Genomic DNA, 21,434 nt, shown 5'->3' on the forward strand with positions numbered 1-21,434 from the left:
GGTGAGACCGCATAAGGTCTGCTTTTGTGTTTGCGTGGGCTCAATTTTTTATTTTCTTTTTCTTTTTTTCAGTTAGGGCACCTCAAGAGGCATATTGCAACAAACAATTCCCAGCAGTACATGAAATGAAGAAAACAAATGAGCACTTTTCCTGTTTTCTGTGCTGAAAGAGGAGCCTCTATGTGCTCTTTTTCTCTCAGCAGGGGAAGGTGTAGATGTGTAGGCCTCTGTGAACTCTTTCTGTGTGTGAGCCTTTTGTATGTGTGCTTGATTTTTTGTTCTAAAAAGACGATTATATAGAAAAAGAGCTTGTTGGCGTGAATATAAAAGCTGATTTGCTTAGCTAATTTTGAATATAGATGCTGTCAATTTAAAAACACGAGAAGGAGAATCTGTTTACTCACATTTCAGTTTGCATATATGTGTGTGTGGGAGGTGATTTAGCAGTTGTGAACTATCTCTTGATGTGTTTGCATTTCATGCTATTTCTGTTGTGTGTTTGTATCCTAAATAAAGTAAAAAGTAGTTTGAATGTGTAATTACTGTAATGCTAATTGATAATGCCTGCCTCCTAGAGAGGGGCAATCACAGATGGATATGGCGTGTGCACTCGGAACCCCACTTGCACCCCCAACACACACCAAGAACACACAAACAGAAGTTAATGCAGTATTAAAGTGTTGGATAAATTGACAATTAACTAGAGAAAATATACTTTTTCCAACTTGCTATATGTCCAGTTGCATGCCCACACATACAGCAATATGATAATGGACTGAAAAATATAAACTGAATCAAATGGGGGGGGGTGGGGGGGGGTGTACAATTTATTGGTTAAGTGCTAAAAGCACTATTGTGTCAGAAAATGAAATGTCAACAATGGCAATTTAATTTCGACATCAAATAATCCCAAACTGTTCTCACAGTTTCCCTGGTAAAATAGGTTTTCATTTTCCAATCAAATCCTTTAATTAAAATGAGTTTCAATTAATTTTGCAGATTACCTAATCATTTTTTATGTGACTATGAAGTGTTTATGGGGCTGATTCAGGTTGCATGCCCTAGAGTAAATGCTCAAGATGCTCAGTTATCAGTACTTTTACCTGATGTCCCAACCCACTGGGGTTATACCCCATTATTTTTAAAAACCACAATATTCAAGCCCACAAATCATATCCGCTTGTGCATTTGTGACTAGTTAACTAGATTATTCATGACAAATGTTTAAAGCAACAGCTACTCTTCCCCCTAAATTTATGAATTGTGTGTTTATCAGGGTTGGCAGTTTGAAATACCAGAGAGAGTGTGGGTTTCTTTCAACTCCTCCTCCATTTGTTACTATTACTGGAGGAATTTCAATCTCTCTCATATTAATCTTCTTCTCTGTCTGTGGAGTTCCTTGAGTAGAGCAGAATGCACAAATGTGGATTTAGTTGGTGACATGCTTGTGTTTAATCTTTTATATCGAGATTTATAAAAACTGAGGCTTGCTATTTCTTTTCAGCTGCAGCTCACATTAATTGATATTTATTAGGAACATATATTCTGAAGCTGCTTCTATCAACCTTGCATGTCATTTTTTTGTACTTACAGTTGAAAGCAAATAATAACTTACAGTACACTCAATAAAATACACTAACTTTTATTCTTACTTCCTAAATTTAATTCCCCTTAAGGTTTTATTTTTTAATAGAATTTAATTCAATTGAGTTTATTTAAAAAGCAGCAATTTAGAAAGCATGGAATCTCAAGGTACTTTTTATCATCCAACTGTTAAACAATTTCTCTTAAAGAAAAACCAGACTAACTTCAACATGACACGAAGTTTGTAGGTTTCGCTCATCCTTGGTGAGCTTCTGACCAAGCTGAGAGGCAGAATTGTAGCAAAAGCCAAGCAGTGAAAAATAAATGACAAGAGCTGTTAATGTTGTTGCAATGTTATGGACGTAAAAATTAAAAATAAATAATATGATCAAAATTAATTTGATCTGAAAACAGTAAATGAAAGCTACTAATGGAGACAAGAGGTGCAACATCATATAAATGCCTAATATCAGTTCTCCATTAACCAACACGACATTCTGCAGAAATCTCCTTTTTATACACACACACATCTGTACTATTTATCTCCAGGCCGTGTCAGTCATCCCTTCATCACAGTGTCCACCTCTTTCATACAGCACAGAATAAAAATAATAACTGCAAAACTCTAATTTGATGAATTCATACAGACCCAAACATTTCCCAATTTGCCAAGGAGCTGACATAGAGTGAACTTAATGCAACTACTGTGTTGCTGAACTTTCTCTCCATTTTCTGTTGCAGATTTTATTTCAATAGTAGAAACAACATGTTTCTCTTAACCTCTTAATACCCATCTAATTTGAAGTAATCCTCGCCTATTTTGCATACCCTAATGGAAAAGCAAAAAACTGAGGAACTGTATCCTAAATTACATGTGTGATACATCATTTGAAATTTACATTTTTGGTTTTATGGGTATATCTTTAGAAAACAGGAAAGGTATTAACACACACATGAAAAGGTGGAGTTACAGGTATACAGAATAGAATAGAATTAAATTTAGCTTTATTGTCATTACACTGTCAAAAGTATAAAGCAATGAAATGTAGTTTTCATCTATCCAGAACACTGCTATACAGGATTTAAATATTTATTTACATGTGCACAGAGACTATGCATGTATTGAGTACAAATGGTATACATAAACAGAGAGGAGGCTATAAAATAAATAAATATGAAAGCTACAGTATATACAGAATAGACAGGAAACTTAGGATATGGATTATATATAAAATTAGTGGGGTTATAATACAGGATAAATAAAAGATTTGCAGATTACATACAGCTATAGTTGGGAAGTAAGTGTAAGTTGTGTGTGGATCTGTAGATGTGTGTGAGGACAGTCTATATGTTATTGTTGTGTGTGTGTTTTTATATTGGGGAGGAGGGGTGTACAGCCCTTATAGTTGGTGTCAGGAGGCGTTCAGGAGTGTGACAGCTGTAGGAAGAAGCTGTTCCGGTGCCTGGTGGTTCTTGTCCGTTGGCTTCTGTAACGCCTCCCAGAGGGCAGGAGTGAGAAGAGTGGGTGTGCTGGGTGAGTGGAGTCTTTGGTGATATTCCGGGCACTTTTCAGACTTCCTGTAGTTGTCCTTGACGGCAGGGAGCGTTACCCCGGCGATGCGCTGGGGCAGCGCTCCCTTCCAGTCCTATACCTTCCAGTCCGAGGCAGACAAGTTCCCATACCAAACTGTGATACAGTTGGTGAGGATACTCTCGATGACGCAGCGTTAGAAGTTTGTAAGGATCTCTGAGGACAGATGGTTCTTCCTCAGGGTCCTCACGAAGAAGAGGCACTGGTGCTCTTTTTTGATGAGTTTGGAGCAGCTGGTCATCCAGGTCAGGTCTTAGGAGATTTGGACTCCCAGGAACTAAAAGCTGTCCACATGCTACACCGCCCACCCCGTGATGTGGATGGGTTGATGACATGTACATGAATAACAAAAAAAAAAAAGCCAGAACTTGTTATCTTCAAAACAAATTTTGACTCTGACCTGATGAAGGTCCAAGTCTTAGACTTAGACTACTTTTAAGTCGAGTCCAATGTTATCTGTAAATCATAAAATGATGGGTGCGCGCCTCCGTTTATTTGAATTTTTTTTTAACAAACTCAAGTTTAGGCATGGGCTTAGTTTATGTCATAAGTAGCTGTGTTGTTTTTCATGTTTTTTAAAGGAAAAATTAGCTCACGCTTTATCATTGGTAGCTAAAACCACTATTAAGGGAATTTCTGAACTGTTTTAGTTCATCAGGTGATGCGTCTGGTAGAAATTAATTATTGTATTTCTTTTTTTCTCCGTGCTTTGGGAGTGTAAGCCATTACTCTTCTTAATGGGTGACACAGTTTGGTAATCTCTATCTGGTAATTAAATTTTCAGCTCATGGATCTGAAAAAAAAAGACCCAAAACCTGTTGTGATTACATGCTGGACAACAGAGATAATTCATGCAGATTTCACATTTTGAGTTGGGATTATCAGGAGTTGCAGTTGTCCACAAAATGAATCCTAGGCACTGAAAGTTCAAACCATGGTTTTATGGATAATGAGATTAAATATGTTATTTCCATTAAGAGGATTAACATAAGATTCCTACGATGTACCACCCATGACTCTTTATAATGAAGTCAGACAGGACAAACGACATTGCCGTGTAAATATTAATCAGCTCTATGTAATTTAATGCTGTCGTTTGATTTATAGCTTTGTGCCTACAGCAGAGTACAGCAATTTGTTTTTCTTGCATGTTGTATAATTTATAGAAAAAAGCCCACTTTAGAAATCTCTAAGTTTCAGGTAAAGTCTTTGCAGTTCCTTCTGCAGTTCTGTTCTAAATTTTATGGCCATGACTTTCCAGTTAGATATGACAGCGTTTTTACTTGAGATTTTAGTGTTTTTTTGTAATGCTTTCTATAAACAATGGTAGAAATAAGCAGTTGGATTTTTATGTGTTTTGGTCAAAAATAAACAAGGCTTGTCAGCAATAATCACATGCTAGTCTGTTCAATATCTTGATTAAAGGTTTATTTTGTGTGGATTTGAAAAAAGAGTTAATCAGGTTAGCAGTTAAGGGAATTAACTTCTTAACTTTAGTATTGGATTAATTACATGATGTCAAAAGTTGGAGTGAGAAAGAGTAAAAAAAATTATGAATTGAAGGAAAGAGAAAATAGTGCCAGACATCTAGTGACAACCATTAATCAAATTAAACTATTTTCTTACTCCTCCTTTAAAAGAAAAATGAAGCAAGATGAAAACAATCACCCAACAGAATCAATCCTGGTTTTATATTCACTAATTTTCCAGATAAAAGAATGTGGTTTGGTGATTTGGATTTGATATGTTTTAACTTATATTTGATAAAAATGATGACATAGTTACTGCAAAAACAACTTGATAATATTTGTCTATTTTAAACATTAAAAAAGATCCATTAGACATAAATAATGCTGTACTGCCCATAATTTGAACAAAGTGTTTTAAGTACAAAACTTAAGCACATCAGTTTGCATTTCATGAGTCCAGACCTATTTTTACATCTACTAAAATACATTAAATAATGCTTTTACCCAGTTTAAAATAAAACGCTATCTGCAGGAATCTATTTTAAAATTAAACTGTTGCATCACTGCTCGAAAACCAGGTGCCATTAGTTAGAATACTGGTAGTAAATGTCTCGTTGTGCATCTAATTACATTTATTAAATCCCACCTTCAGTTTAAAGTTTATAGTTGTTGACTTTCCATGTTTCTACTGCTCACTCTAATGATCACTTTTAGGACAATAGCAAATGGGAAAAAATTTTCACAACCAAATTAAGCATTTAACTCAGATGTGAAGACGCTTTTCATCATTATTAGCTATTTTTGCACAGATTTGGTTTAAAACACTTATATTTTTTCTATACTCTTTCTGAAATTACATAATGCAAAGCAAAAGTCCCTTTGTTGGATCAGTTTTGCTGCCGAAACACCTACATTTTGCTGCTGTGGACTAATAAAGGACATTTCCATTCCTTCCCATACTAATGCTGCTAGTGCATTTTTTGTTCAAATAAAAGTATGAATATCGCAGGAAGATTTTACCATGAAAAGAATTCTAGATGTTTTTTCTCTTACAACCTGTTAGTCATAGTAAATAATCATAAAGCTTTTCTCAGTCTTGAGGTTAAACATGCAGAGATACACTTGCATCATGACGAATCAGTTGGTGTTGATTGAGGTGTCCTAATTGAGCTACACCACTAATAAAAAATGCACACTATGAGAAGGAAAAAGGGAAAAGAATAGTAAGCAGAATCTAAACACTCAGGAGTAACAAATTAACACATTGAAAAAAAAAAGAGTCAAGACCAAAATAGCTGTAGAAAGAAAGGGTAGAAAGGGAAACAAGGCTGAGCTGAATTAAGAGAAGAGTTGAGAGTGACAGCAGGGGAAGCCTTTGATCTTAGGCTTTTAATCAATGTGGATTATAGTCTGTCTGCCTGTGTCAGTGATGATTACCAAAGGAGCATCAGGGGATGGTGGACATACAGAACTGGAGAACGAAAATAAACAACTACTTATTCATGTCTACATGCATCTGATTAGGGATTTTACCTATAGTTACCTGTTTGGTAGTTCCCCTTCTTTTTAGAGTAATTAATTTTTTTTAATGTTTGTTCCTGTTTTTCTACCTTGTTTCAAATGTCATGGAGCTGACAGCGGTGTTGTAGATGGTTTTGTTTATTTTTCAGTTTTTTACGGCACTTTTGTTCTGAGATAGTGTGAGAAGCAATGCTTTCATTCTTTGCAAAATTTTCTAAATCAGTTGCCCTATTTATTCAATTTGATTGTGCAACCTTATAATTGTTTCTCTAATGTTTTAACTGATGTTTTAACACACTGCGGGTTCACCTGAATTTTCCCTACATTTATTCTGTATGGGGGAAAGAATAGTTATACTGTAAATCTTTGTCACAGCTCAACAGTCTTCAGATTTTGTGTTGTGGCATACAAGAAAACAGACAGTGATAATGTGGCTAATGCTGTATGCCAGCTATGTGTGACACAAAAAGCAGTACAAGGCTTGAAAGGCACTGCCTAAAAAAAAAGAAAATCCAGCAAAATGGCTGGTAGGATTTGAAAGGTTTTTAGATGTGAATTCTTTTGAGAATTGCAAAAAAAAAAAAAAAAAAAAAAACTGAACTAAACTGTTCCTACCTGTTTTCTACGAAGAGAGAGATTTACTGATGTTACCTTTCAACCTGTCTAGAATTATATCTGTGAAGTTTTGTCTCCCCCGATGATTATCCATGTGTGTTAGCATTCTACACAAAATTGATCACGGTACAATTATGGATTAAATAGATCTAAGTATTATTTAAAACAAACAGATATCTAAGGAATCATTTATTTTTGAAGGCTTAATGTTAGGATTTTTGTTAAATTTCTGTGCCTTTTTATGTTGCAACTCTGTTGCTGAAAATAGTCACAGCAGTCTTCACTATGGCACACTTTCCTAATGAAGAGAATCTTTTGTATATTCTCCTCACCAGGCTATTCTTGGAGCTGATAGCATCAAAATCAAATGTCCTGGAACAGAGACGTACAAAGATAAGGCATTCGGCTGACCTCCCATTTCCCTGTGGTTTTCAAATTGACCTAGCTAGAACACGATCAATAAAGGATGTCTTAACAAGCTTTCCCCGACTCTTAAGTACCTGACATTTCTTGAAAACATTGCAGCCTGAATGATTCAAAAGTATTTTCTTGAAATGAAAACAAGTTCTACAAAATTGCTACAGGAACATTTATATTGATCTTTCTTTACAAGATGTTGTCTTTTGTCTTTATTTATCGAAGCAGGATGTGGAGCACGAACCTCTGAAGGTTTACAAAGTTATATATTTGTATAAGAAGAGAGAAAGTAAAGGGTTACAATACACAGAGTTTATGAGAGTTTGGCATTCATTTTGAAGAATTAATAATATACATAATAATCCTTTATTTTTTGTTAAAAACCTCTATGATTGAATATTTAAGGGACACTAAATGAAAGAAGGAACGTTTTTCAGAGTAATGTTGTGGTCCATTTTTGCTAAACATTTGTTTAGATATCATTAGAGTCTCACTTGAGATAAAAGTCCCCAGGGTCTAAAGAAGGAGACTTGATAATTTGTTATCATCTGTCCAGATTTGTATGTGACCAAAGCAGAGCTGTGGGACATTTTAGATATGAAGCTGTGCTTTAGCTCATGGAGGCGTGAAATGGACATATGCAGTTAGGCTCTAGTCGAACAATCCTTTTATAGTGCCAACTATGGTGCTAAAACTTTTGCTTTTTTGACACTTACGGATGAAATGTTCATGACAAAACATTCAACAAAAATCCTGTTTATGTGTAATGACCAGAAAATGGAAGACCCCAAATTCAACCTGATGCAACAACTGGCGTTTAAACAGCTTATTAAAATGTGAAACTGCAGTAGGTTAGGGGGGATTCAGCAGAGTCCGCAACTGGATCATCTGGAAAGAGATTAGACATTTGAGTGGCCAGGCAGAAACAGAGGGAAATGTTTCTAATGTTGAATTCTGGTTCACTAATCTTCTCTGAGTTTTAGGACAAAATTTTGGGGTTTCTGAAGAAGCCGGTTGGCTATTGACGTCACTGATGAATCTCTGTGGCTTCCTGAATCTGCCCTGGTTAGTTTGGAGGAATTATTCTTTGACACTTAATCGTTGGTCCAGGACAGTGCACAGGGTCGGATCCATGAGCAGAGACAGCTAGAATGAACAAGGGGACAAAACAGAGTTTGGAGTCTGAGAGCCGGTTCAGAGACAGAGCCAGGTGATCCAAGAAACTTAGACAATCCAGGGAAGACTCCGGGAAAGAGGTCAGTGCACAGAAAACAGGTCAGAGATGCAAACACTGTGACAGGTCCGATAGGGTTCAGGCAGACTCAGAGAATTGGAAGGCAGAATCTGGCAGGCAGACAGGCAACAGGAATGCCTGTCATTGGTGACAAATCTCACCAATGACTCTTAATTATCTGGTAATAGTGACTGTCTGAGAGTTGGTTATAGAGTCAAGTAAGCAGGTGAATGAGATGGAGGCTGATTGGAAAGAGGCAGAGCTTAGAGGTGTGATGAATCCTGAATCAAACCAGCACATTTTCCTGAATGTACTTTGAGTCGAATGTTCCCGTGCTGTTCTGCGGATGTGATGTCAAGAATGTTAATGTTATATGGGTCCAAACTAGTAAACAACTGTTATTTATTTATTTTTTTTACTTTATTTTTTATTAGAAAGAATACAAACATTCCTTGGCAGCATCACAGGTTATCTATGATATTGTGAAAGCCAGGAAAAAAAACAAAAATCCTTTGGGCCCAGAAAGCTTAGAAATAGGATACATATGACTGAAAATAATAAATATTAAATAAATATGTGGGCATTTAAGACATACGCTGTTGGAATCCCCTCAGTTTGAGACGTATCTTATTATGGGTAACCACCTCTTTACAAAAACATCAGATCTTAGTTGTAGTTGAGCAGTTAAAGCCGGCATTCCACACACCTTCCCCAGCTTCTGTTTTCACTGTGCCACAGTATGTGGCTGTGGATTCATCCATTTTATTGTCACCATTTTCCTAGCAGTCATCAAGAACTCGTGTTGAGGGGAGATGGTTTCCCCTTTTTAAAGAAAATCCTAAAAATCATCCCCCTTCTTAAATGACCACCCCCCATACCATCCCCTTTGGCATTTTAATTCTGAATCTGTAAAAATTCTAATATATTTTAACCGTAATGGCAATAATATTGCCCTTTCAACATGTGGCGGGCTGTGTGCTTACGAGTAGACTGAGCAAAAATAAATAAAATTAAAGAAGTAGCCCACTACGACTATGAAGCTGATCCCAGTGGGAAATCTGTCCTCTGCATTTGTCCCTAACAATGTAGGGGCAGTGATAGCCATGCCAGTCCAGGGACTGACTGCAGTTCTACTGTAAGGTGTCTTGGTCAAGGTCAATGACCAACGTATGCGACATGTAACAACCATACCATGCATATGTCATCATAATTACAAGTCCATGCCAGCATATGCCTGTAGTTAGAGTTGAGGAAGTCAAAGAAGACATTTCTTGAATTATGACACAGATGTATTTGTATAATATGTTATCAGTCCTCTTCCATTTCGAAGGCCGAAGAGAACAGATTTACTCTCCAGGAAACAAGTTGTTGTTTGCTAATTGAGCTTACCAATGGCTTATCATTATTAAGAGCCTTATCTACTTATTTTTCATTGCAGAGGCAATCAAAGATGAGTGTATAAAAATGCCTGATATACACCTTTACCAGTGGAACCAAATTATGTTTGTGGGAACATTGTATAGCTTATAATGCAGGGGTTGATCCTATTTTAATACAATCTTTTTTCACAGTTCTAAAAGGCCATATCTACAATATAGTGGCAATTTCTCATTCAATACTAAGCAGGCTAAACATCCCCTGTAAATTTCATAAAATTTTAAGCTTCATAAATGTAGTCATTAAACTGCATTTAATATGCACTAAAATTAGCCTGATTTTATGAGTATGTTGCCCATTAATCAGCTGTTGAGCCTCAATAATAAACCCCTGTAGGGGTTTGAGCCGCAGTCTATTGAGGTAAGCAGCAAGAAAGTAGAGTCCTAATTAGATAACAAGCCAAAATACTTCACTTTCATTGAGGCTCAGGCTCTTGGTGTAAATGGTAAATGGCATGTACTTATATAGCGCCTTTATTCAAGTTAGGAGACTTGACCAAAGCGCTTTACACTACATTCATTCACCCATTCACGCACACACTCACACACTGATGGTGGCAAGCTACATTGTAGCCACAGCTGCCCTGGGGCTCACTGACAGAAGCGGTGTCCATGGAGTAGGGGCGGGTCGTCATGCTGGCTGCCAGATGCTGATTGGCAAACATACTTAAGGATTTTTGACTGACAGCAGCCAGACAGCGAGGAGGTTTTCGCTGAAAAATCATCATTCAGTCTGAACAGTCATGTTCTGTTCAGCTATTACTGTGATTTCTGAAGTATATTATTCCAGAGCGCTTCATAAAACCTACTTTCACCCATCGCATTAATGTGGTTTATGTTTTAATATTTGTTTGTGCAATACTTGATGTTTAGATTAAATTAACACCATGAAGCCTCCCTTGTTTCAGAGAGCAGCCGCCACCACTGTTACAATTACCTCATTGTTGTTTTTCAGCTTAAACCTTCACAGTATTTTTAGATATCTTATTAAAGAAGCCTGGAATAGCCATAATAATGAAAGATCCCCACATAACCTTTAAAATAACCATTTTTCATATTGGTTCTTTGCAGTGGAACTGCTTTGTAATTGAATACAATCCCCAATGAGTACAGGGAGCAGTTCTCCACTCAATTTCTTGGTATCCTTTAAACAGCCTTAAAAACCAGAACATGTCAATTGTTTTGATCCCTTGTACCTTCTTTATCATCACTGCACAGCTCATGGTTTTTGATTGTTATAGCATTTATGTGTCTCTTCAGCTTTCTTTTTAGAATTGCAGAGGGGAGAAAAAAAGATGGAGAACAGACAGCAAAAGTGGAAAAAGGATTATGTAGTTCTTCCTTTCCCATTGAGTATATGAAAGATACAGGAGAATATGTTGTCATTTTAGCCTCACAAGAGACAAAAGCCTTTGAAAGTGATAGATGAAAGGAGAGGCTCAGGAGAAGGATTTGTAGAGGGACAACCAAACAACAGCTCACAAGGTGACAGTGAGGAGGTTTCTGATGTACCTTTTTATTCTTAAGGTCATGCCTGAATAAAGATAGAAGGAGAAAAAGCTAAGCAAAAAGAAATTGACAGATTTCAACAATTGTGGGCAAATGCTAGTACTCGTTGATATACCCATTATGGACAGGCCTATACTTCAACCGGCTGATATTTTTCTTGTTTGTGTTTGTGTCTGCCGATTCATGTGTATTCAGCAGTTACAGTATGCCTTGAGATTATGTGATTCTGCTTTTTACATTTATTGTTTATTAGTGTTTTGTTTGATATTTTGATAAATGTTTCTTCTATGTTAGAAAAAGGAGACTTATTTAACATTTGCTATCATTGTGTAATTTTTATTATGTAAATGGAGGAAGGAAAAGCAATATTGGCTTTAAAAACTGGCACAAACATATTGGCACCGCATATTGGAGATCAGCTAGACTGATGACATAATCTGTATTGGCATTGTCGTTACATAATCTGTATTAGTCAATCTTCCTTATCTATTTTGGCTTAAAAAAAATAAAAATACCGGTATGAGTAACATTGACCCCCCCCCCCCCCCCCCCAAAAAGAAAAAAAATATATATATCCTCTAAAAACTAAATCAAACTCTCTTGGAAATTTCTTTAATTAACCTAAGGGTTTTCAATATTTACATTTAACCATGGTTGGTTTGTTTATTCTACTAGCTACATCAACAAATTGCAAATTTTGACAAGGAAAATCTTTTAGTGATTATAAAATACTTAAATTAGATACCGCTTCCTTTGGGAGAAGCATTTTTTAAATGGAGACTAGTCACCATCTAGTCTCCATTTAGCCTAAGCCATCAGACTATGTGTGATAAGAAAACACTGGTAAAAATACCTCCTTGTGCATAAACAAGGAGGTAAACTTTGCTGAACATTGGCTATCCAGTGATAAATCACCTCATTTTCTGCAGTATCACTCAAAACAAATGAACTGCAGTTAAAGGGATAGTTCGGTATTTTTGACATGAATCTGTATGGCATCCCGATCACCAGCGGCATGCAATCACACTGACTTACCCCTGGCAGCGTCCTGTGAGCAGAGTTAGTCCAGTTTTGGTCAAGCCGAAAGTAGTCCTGCAGGTTTTTAGGAACAGCGAAATAAAACGTTTCTCTTCCCAAAACATTATGTGTCCAAAAGAGTGATATTTTCGCATCCCAAAAACATTGTAGTGGAAAAAGTCACACGTCGTTATCAATTGGTCCTATTTTCTCTCTGTTCGTATCAGTGCGCGCCGTCATTCAGACAGCGAGCCCAACAACAGCCATGTCTCCCTCCGCCGCGGAAGGACTACTTTCGGCTTGACCAAAACTGGACGATAACTCTGCTCACAGGACGCTGCCAGGGGTAAGTCAGTGTGATTGCATGCCGCTGGTGATCGGGATGCCATACAGATTCATGTCAAAAATACCGAACTATCCCTTTAAAGCATGACATCCAACTTTTGCCTGAAATTAACACTACCTTAACTTTGCAGGGATTGCAGAGAATCTGAAAGCTTACTTAAGAACAGGATAGCAAATCTAAAATTTCAACAAAAAAAACTAATAAGGTTTTATGCAGGATCATGGTTTGAAAATTAAGATAGCCAAGTGGTTTGAAGAAGAGTTTGCCCCTTTTTATTTCTCTTTTTTCTTTGTTAACTTTACTTTATAGACTTTGGTTTCCAAGTGACAGTCCTGGAGGTGTGGTATGCTGCACCTTTTAGATGTGTCTCTGCATTAACACACCTGTTAGAATAATTATCATTGATGATGTGTGAGTTTATTACACCTTGGTATTGGCTGCCTGTTCCGTGTCAGAACTGATGTTTTTCACAATAGTTAATCTAATTAAGACAGTTCCTCTGTCTGGATATACAGTTGTAATCTTCATTCTGTATGTGGCAAAGATTTGGGAATGGAATGAGAGCGGTGTCCTTCAGGTAAGAACAAAGTGTATTATTTTGATAAGGCTGGAGCCATGGATGTCTACTTACCTTCTAACGTGTATGATGTAAAATATGATGATGTGGCAGACAGGAGATTTATAAAATGCCTTTTTAACTGGTAATCGAGGCCTAAAACTGAAGTCAATGTCCTTTCATAAACCTCATTATATTTGTAAATGAGGTGCATTCTAATTCCTCATTTTTCTCTTTATCAGAGATGGGGTAACAGTGGCACCAGTATCATTATTGACTCCCAGACTATCCTCTCCCCTGCTCCAGCTACTCTGGTGAAAACAAGACTTTCAGCCAAGAGACATAGTCCCTCCAGCCTCTGCTCCTGAGTCTCCTTCTGGTAGGGCATGCTTGGAAAACCCTCTGAGGGAAGCGTCCCGGAGCATCCAAAACAGAAGTCCAAGCCACTTCTGCTCAATGCTCTCCCAGATGGCCGATCACTAACTGAAGAAGCTCATTTAACCTAGTTGCATTTCTTAGATCTTGTTCTTTCAGCCAAACCCATTATCAGAGGTAAGGGTAATAACATCATCATCATAATAATAATGCATTTTATTTATAAAAAACCTAAAATTTGTAAAAACAGATCTCAAAGTGCTGAAAAGTTAAAACATCAAAAAGTAGTTAAAAACACACAGTGTCAAATAAGAATAATTGCATTGGAACACATGCAGTGGAACAACAATAAAACATATTAAGATCCCAATAAAACATAGCTGATAAGCTTTTGTGAATAAAAATGGGTTTTTTTAAGTTTTTTTAAGGGATCCCACATGTTGGGGAGCTCTGAGGTAGGCTGGAAAGGCATTCCATGTCTGTGGAGCCACAGACTAAAAGGCTCTCCCATTGTCCTCAGTTTTGTATTGGCGGTACAGAGAAGATGGGTGTTGGTGGAGTGGAGGTTTCTGCTGCTTCTAGGCAGCTGGAGGAGCTCTTCAAATATGCTGCTGCGTTGCCATGACAGTTGGTAATGGGAGGAGACATAGACCAAGCAGTAAATTGAGAGCTTTGCCTTTTGGGTCAGCTGCCACATTGGTGCCACATTGGCACCATTTACCCAAAACTCATAAAAAGCACCCAGAGATTTCTTCACGTGAGGCAGGAACTCCCCTCTGACCTGAGCAGAGCAAGGCAAGGCAAGTTTATTTGTATAGCACAATTCAGTAAATGGACAATTTGTGATTTAGAAGATTGAAATACCATACATGGTAGTGAATAGTAATTACCATGAAAAAAAAGAACTTTCAAGATCGAAATAAAACACAGAAAAGAAACGTAGAAAAAAAGATTCAACAGACAGAGCACTTATAAATGGACAATTCCTGAATTTACACACCTTTTATAAAAAAGAATTGATTGTAGATGTAGCAGATATACCTGTGCCAGATCATTAACAGGCATTAGGAACCACATGGTGTCAACCACTAGCAGGCTGGGGAAACTCTGCTAATACACACTACCGTGGTTGTGTTAAGTAGATCTTTTCAAAACTACCTAAACCTGCTATCACGTTTGCAAGTTACTCTGAAACTTGCCCATAACATGGAGTTTTGGAAAAGAGCTTTGGCTGAACTTAAAGCAGGATTAGAATATAAAATTCAATATTATACTCAAAGTTTCCAACTTCTGACTTTCAGCCATCATTTAAAACTTAAAGTCGTAGGGAAAGCATATTTAAACGGCAAATCATTCTGGCTTAAACATGTATATTAATGTACACTTTATCAGACGATATTGTCCCAAAATGTAGAAAATTTCTATTTAAAAAAAAACCCTCTGTGGGTGTTTTTTTGTTATTTTATACAGGCCAGGTAATTATACATCAGCCTGTACACCTTAATTGGGCCAATCGTATATCAACGGTCTTCTGTCAATCAACTTTTTTTGGTCATAGCAATAGGTCTTGATTCATATGTCGCAGCTAATATACGCAACGGATGAAACAAGAATCTTCACAGAGTAGTGGTGACCATTACAGTTGTATAGTTGGAGAGCTAATTGTTGGCCCTTTCTCAATTCACAAGAACGCAAGTATGGACTTGTTTCCTCGCCAAGTATGTTCTTGAGAAGAACACAGAAAAGGATGGACTTGGGGAGAACAGGAGCACACAGAATAAATATAGGTCAATTGGAACAGAAGCGTACTCTTGACGTCACCACAAGCTCCTCTAGGAGCTGCTTTTCACCTCCTGTCATTAATAGTCTCTAGATAATAACAAATTCTGACTTTTTTCATTTAGTGGGGGAATAATAATTAACACAGTCAGATAAACAAAAATCAAATGAAAGTTTTGCAGAACAAAACAAAAAAATTGCCATTATAGCCAGCGGTCCTTCACACATGGCTATGTCGAGAGAGGGCTGCTGCAGATGGGCTGCGGTTACCCTGAACAAAATACAGATATAGCACTCTGTTAAAGGAAAGTAAAAGGCAATGGTAGTAGCTTTATTTAGGGTTTCACCTAGAAGGGGAAAAAAAAGGTAAGCAGATAAGCTCTGACCTAGTATTCAAATTTATAGTACAAAAATGGACCTCATTCAATTAATCACAACAAAATATCATCAAATGCTATGTCTAGAGGGGACGGGTTTAAATAGTGAAACAAAGGGACAGACTTACTGTAAGTTATTTGCAACATAGTAACTCTGCTGATGCGCTGCTATAGAAAGGAGCACACTTCTAAACAAAACTTCTGGCCAAATGTAGACACCATCTTTTCAATTTTTTTTTAAATTAATGGTTGGACCCTAAAACTGGGAGTTGTTTTCACAGGAAAGGAGCCTGATAACTAAAATATCCATGTCTCATTCTACTTTAAAGGAACTCTGGTGTCTAGACAACATTCTCCAAACTTAAGGGAAATTAATGCTTGTGCCAAGGACTGCAGTATTGAAAAAAAATAAATAAATACTTCAAGTTATTTCTCTTAATGAATTATTTTTGCTTGTGTGGCAGAGGATAGCTATTCATCATACTTTTTAAATTAGCCTCTAGGCAAGAATTATTTTAATTGGTTGGCGTTATTGGAGAACATTACATATTTTAGGTTCTGCTTTTCTTCACTGTATGTATTTTAGATCCTCTCATGTATGTTTGCATTTTACCGAGTAAATGGATGACAAGGTGCAGTGTGAAGTAATGTATTATCATTGACCAGATGTTTTGCTATCCACTGCTGAATTGAATGCAGTTTTGGCCCTATATCTGGCCCTTCCTAAGCCCAGAGATGGAGGGAAACAAAGACTTATACAGCCCTCAGCTAGAGAAAGCAGCCAATGAACAGAGCCCAATGGTCCTGAAAGACAAGGCAATTTGGCCAGAGTGATGAGAATAATGAGAAAGGCATCGTAATGTTGCCAGAGTCCAATTTACAAGGTGCAGAGGGTAGAAAGAGATTGAGAAAAAAACTGAGATGCAGGGATGGAGAAGGAATAAAGGAGCATGTGAGATGTGAATGAGAGAGTTTGAGCAATCACCCCTGCAACAAGGCCTGGTTTTATGTTCATGCTGAGGTTGATGCTCATTAACCTGTGCAAATGAAGGTTGGGGGGTTTCCTTTACTAGGGCAAGCAGGAAAGGGATAACAAGACCCCTGCCTAAGTAAAAAAGGAATACTGTGACTTGTTGGGAAAAAGGAAATACTTACTCCACCTTCCACTGTGGATGACTGAGCTTTAATAACAGCAACTCTTAGTGAACAGATTTAGTGACGAAAAGACTTTAGGCCTGAGGATCAAGAAAATCCTTTGCGAAATAGAGAAAATGCAAACCTTGTCAAAAAGATATGAGTTTCTGAAAATGACATGTACAGATACTGAAAAATGTGAGAGGCAAAAAAAAAGGACAGATATGGACAAGGTCTTTTAAAAAAGAAAAAGGTGAATAAGATACTAAGGAAGCAAAAGTGTAAATGCAGTACAAAAATATTTCACCCTCTTTGCTCAGTGGAAAGCTGCTGAGGAGAGACAAGATTTCAGCAGAGGGATATTTTGTGCCCTCTGGTAACCATCTAGGCCTGGGATCCACAAGCACGGCTTGATGCCTTCTTTTGCGCTGACTGACCATGATCACAGTGTTTCTCTCACCTACTGCACCCTAACGGCTGAGGGTATACTTGGTGCTACACCACTGCAGCCGGACCTTAGTGGAGGCTTGCCTCTTGAGCACTTTCGCTGTCCTAATCGGGACTCTCGTAAAAGGATAGTGACAGTCAAGTGCTCCCAAGGCTGATTTATCCATTCTCACAGAATCCCCAGAGGGCCACAAAGAGGAGAAAGACCATGTACACAGATTGAGACATATGTCTACTGGGAAGACAGCAAACACTTAATCAGGTGGCAGCAGTCTTAAAAAAGGCCTTGCAGCCATGGAATAACATCACAACACGAGAATGAGAGTTAATGAGGCATTCCAGTGTGTTTCTTTTCTATAATCCAACAGGGATGTTAATCTCCTTTGGACCCCATGCTGTCTGAAGATGGAGATACACACCTACACACAAAAATACTGTGTGGGAAGAAATCCTCTTTTTATATAGCTAGTTGTAAAGAAAAATGGCTACTTAAATAGAACATATTTTCTAACATTGTACATTACTAAGAGTTAATATTATGATCCATGAGAGGGTAAATGAATGCCACTTATTTAGTCGTCCAAAAAAATCTGTTATAGATGAGTTAAAAGCACATACATGAGCTAGGATAAGTTTGAGTCTGACAAAGGCTAAAGGATGATGACCAGGCTCAGATAACATACTTAACTGCACCTCTTGTGTGGTGTTTTCATCTGCGATGGTTAGTATTTATCAGAAATAGTTCAACGAAAAAAAGGTGGTGAATTGGCTGCTAAATCACCAGTTGCCAAGGCTAGGGGAAGACCTAGAGAAGAAAGGCTTGGCCCTGCAGCCACTATATCTCATACTGCTAAACAACTTGCTGTTGAATTTAATAGAGTTCTTAGAGCAAACAATGTATTGAAGTTCAACAAGGTTTGGGCTACATAGCTGCAGACCAGTCAGAGTGCCTATATTGAGCATTGTACATCATCAAATACACTATATTGCCAAAAGTATTTGCTCACCCATCCAAATTATTGGAATCAGGTGTTCCAATCACTTCCATGGCCACAGGTGTATAAATTCAAGCACCTAGGCATGCAGACTGTTTTTACAAACATTTGTGAAAGAATGGGTCGCTCTCAGGAGCTCAGTGAATTCCAGCGTGGAACTGTGATAGGATGCCACCTGTGCAACAAATCCAGTCGTGAAATTTCCTCGCTCCTAAATATTCCACAGTCAACTGTCAGCTGTATTATAAGAAAATGGAAGTGTTTGGGAACGACAGCAACTCAGCCACGAAGTGGTAGGCCACGTAAACTGACGGAGCGGGGTCAGCGGATGCTGACGCGCATAGTGCGAAGAGGTCGCCAACTTTCTGCAGAGTCAATCACTACAGACCTCCAAACTTCATGTGGCCTTCAGATTAGCTCAAGAACAGTGCGCAGAGAGCTTCATGGAATGGGTTTCCATGGTCGAGCAGCTGCATCCAAGCCATACATCACCAAGTGCAATGCAAAGCGTCGGATGCGGTGGTGTAAAGCACGCCGCCACTGGACTCTAGAGCAGTGGAGACGCGTTCTCTGGAGTGACGAATCGCGCTTCTCCATCTGGCAATCTGATGGACGGGTCTGGGTTTGGCGGTTGCCAGGAGAACGGTACTTGTCTGACTGCATTGTGCCAAGTGTAAAGTTTGGTGGAGGGGGGATTATGGTGTGAGGTTGTTTTTCAGGAGCTGGGCTTGGCCCCTTAGTTCCAGTGAAAGGAACTCTGAATGCTTCAGCATACCAAGACATTTTGGACAATTCCATGCTCCCAACTTTGTGGGAACAGTTTGGAGCTGGCCCCTTCCTCTTCCAACATGACTGTGCACCAGTGCACAAAGCAAGGTCCATAAAGACATGGATGACAGAGTCTGGTGTGGATGAACTTGACTGGCCTGCACAGAGTCCTGACCTCAACCCGATAGAACACCTTTGGGATGAATTAGAGCGGAGACTGAGAGCCAGGCCTTCTCGTCCAACATCAGTGTGCGACCTCACAAATGCGCTTCTGGAAGAATGGTCAAAAATTCCCATAAACACACTCCTAAACCTTGTGGACAGCCTTCCCAGAAGAGTTGAAGCTGTTCTAGCTGCAAAGGGTGGACCGACGTCATATTGAACCCTATGGATTAGGAACGGGATGTCACTTAAGCTCATATGTGAGTCAAGGCAGGTGAGCAAATACTTTTGGCAATATAGTGTAGCAACAATGAGATGAAGAGCATTAGAAATGTTATCTGGAAGATTACAAGAAAGTGCCTGGACTGCTAAATCCAACTTTCTTTCACATCGCATCACGGGAAAAAGTAGCTCTGGGTTACACTCTCTTAACAAAGGTAAGACTTTTAGGAAAACTCTTACAGCAGCCTAACACAGCATGCAACCAAACAGCTACAGTATTGCTATGAGAAACTGAACAAATTGTCCAAGTTTAGAACTGGTCTAAGAATTCCTTACATCTCATTTCACTAAATCATCCAAGGGTTTTACTTAAAAAACAAGTCAGATCTACAGATGCCCCATCCTGCCACATTTGGGAAATAATATGCTACTGAAACATTGGTTCCAGACACACCATATCGCACCTTTAGAGGTAATGTGAAGTCCATGGTTCAACTCAACAGAACTGGTTTAGCAGTAAAATGGGACTAATACATTTTTGGGCATGTTGGCTATTGTGTTAGCTAATTAGTGCATATCCTTAAATTGTATTACTTTATACTTTGTACATTTCTATTGTACCAACATGTCTTTTTGTTTTTGACCACCTTAATCATTTCTTTATAAATTTTAAAATGTATTTTCTAATTGGCCCAAAAATATTAATATTTTAGTTACAGTAAATATGGACTGTAAAAACGTATACTTTCCCTTTCGTGGCAAAGATATACTCTTAAAGCGTTAGGAGCTATATATTCCTATAAATCCTGGCACCTGTTAATGGTATGTGATGGATAGGTGATGAAGGAAATAGAGAAGTAGGAGAAACACTCCTCTGATGTTTGTTGCTCCCTGCAAAGAAATCATGAAAGAAAATTTCATCACCTTGATTAATATCTTTGAAAACTGTAAAATGGAACCCCTTCCATTTGATACAGGCTCAACTTTAAACTTCATTTTTTATATCAGTTTTTAATTAAAGTGACAGCCCTTTCCCATCTCATTTGTGCTGCACAGATGTATCCTCATTTACACAAAGCTGCTAATGATGACAGAAGGATTTAGGATAATTCCTGTAGACATATGTCTTTCAAACATAATATTGCTCTCATCGAAGTCTATTCAGATTCTTCAGTTGGCTCATTAACTCATTCATTGTCCAGTGATCTGATTTAGGTTCTAAAGATGGAACAAAGAAGCTAATCTTCCTCTTCTCCACAATTTTCTCCTGTCTGATTCTTCTTTTTTCTCTTTATCTCTGTGTACCTCATGCGCCCCTTTGCATAGCATCCACTGATTTCTCAAGGGACCTATACTGTTGTTGCCGTTGCTATGCAACAGGAGGGCTGTTGAAGGACATAGGAAATGCAAACTATCAGAAACACAATAAGTTGTCTCAACTCAAACATACTCAAAAGAGGAAATGTTACTAAAGCCAGCTTTAAAACTTGAATAGTGATGATATGACAAGAAAAATAGGCATGACTGAGTAGTGAACAATCTTTAGATTATGGTTGCGTGAACTAATTTACTTTTAATTTTTTTGTTTGATTTTTTTAATTTTATTATATTTTAAACCAGTTAGCCAATCAATCTAATGATGTTACTGCTACATTCTGCCTCAATGTCTTCCACTGTCAGTTACTCATTTCAGCGAAACAAGTGGCTAAATGTGAAAATTTACAGATAATTCATGAAACAACAGACAAAATCTTTGAAATCTTAATGGCTGTAAAACCAACTGATATATTGACTTCTTCATTACTGTCTGTCACTTTAGGAATGAGTATATAGGCTGATTTAAAAAAAAAAGAAGTGAAAATACAAAAAATAACCTAAAA

At 37.8% G+C, this 21,434-nt stretch overlaps 1 protein-coding gene across 5 annotated transcripts in view; it reads left to right on the forward strand.

The window, feature by feature from the left end:
• The window catches only part of tnr (tenascin R (restrictin, janusin)), a 267,509-nt gene that overhangs the window by 99,100 nt on the left and 146,975 nt on the right, over positions 1 to 21,434 (forward strand). The window contains exon 1 of one of the 5 annotated variants that reach the window (XM_038289298.1): positions 13,602 to 13,847. The exons of the other annotated variants lie outside the window; for them this stretch is intronic. The gene's annotated coding sequence lies outside the window, so the exon portion shown is untranslated. Of the gene's footprint in view, positions 1 to 13,601; positions 13,848 to 21,434 lie in introns of those variants that run through there. 5 annotated transcript variants of the gene reach the window in all.

This window comes from Cyprinodon tularosa, unplaced genomic scaffold, assembly GCF_016077235.1.
Source record: "Cyprinodon tularosa strain WSP-4 unplaced genomic scaffold, ASM1607723v1 ctg267, whole genome shotgun sequence".
Lineage (NCBI taxonomy): Eukaryota > Metazoa > Chordata > Actinopteri > Cyprinodontiformes > Cyprinodontidae > Cyprinodon > Cyprinodon tularosa.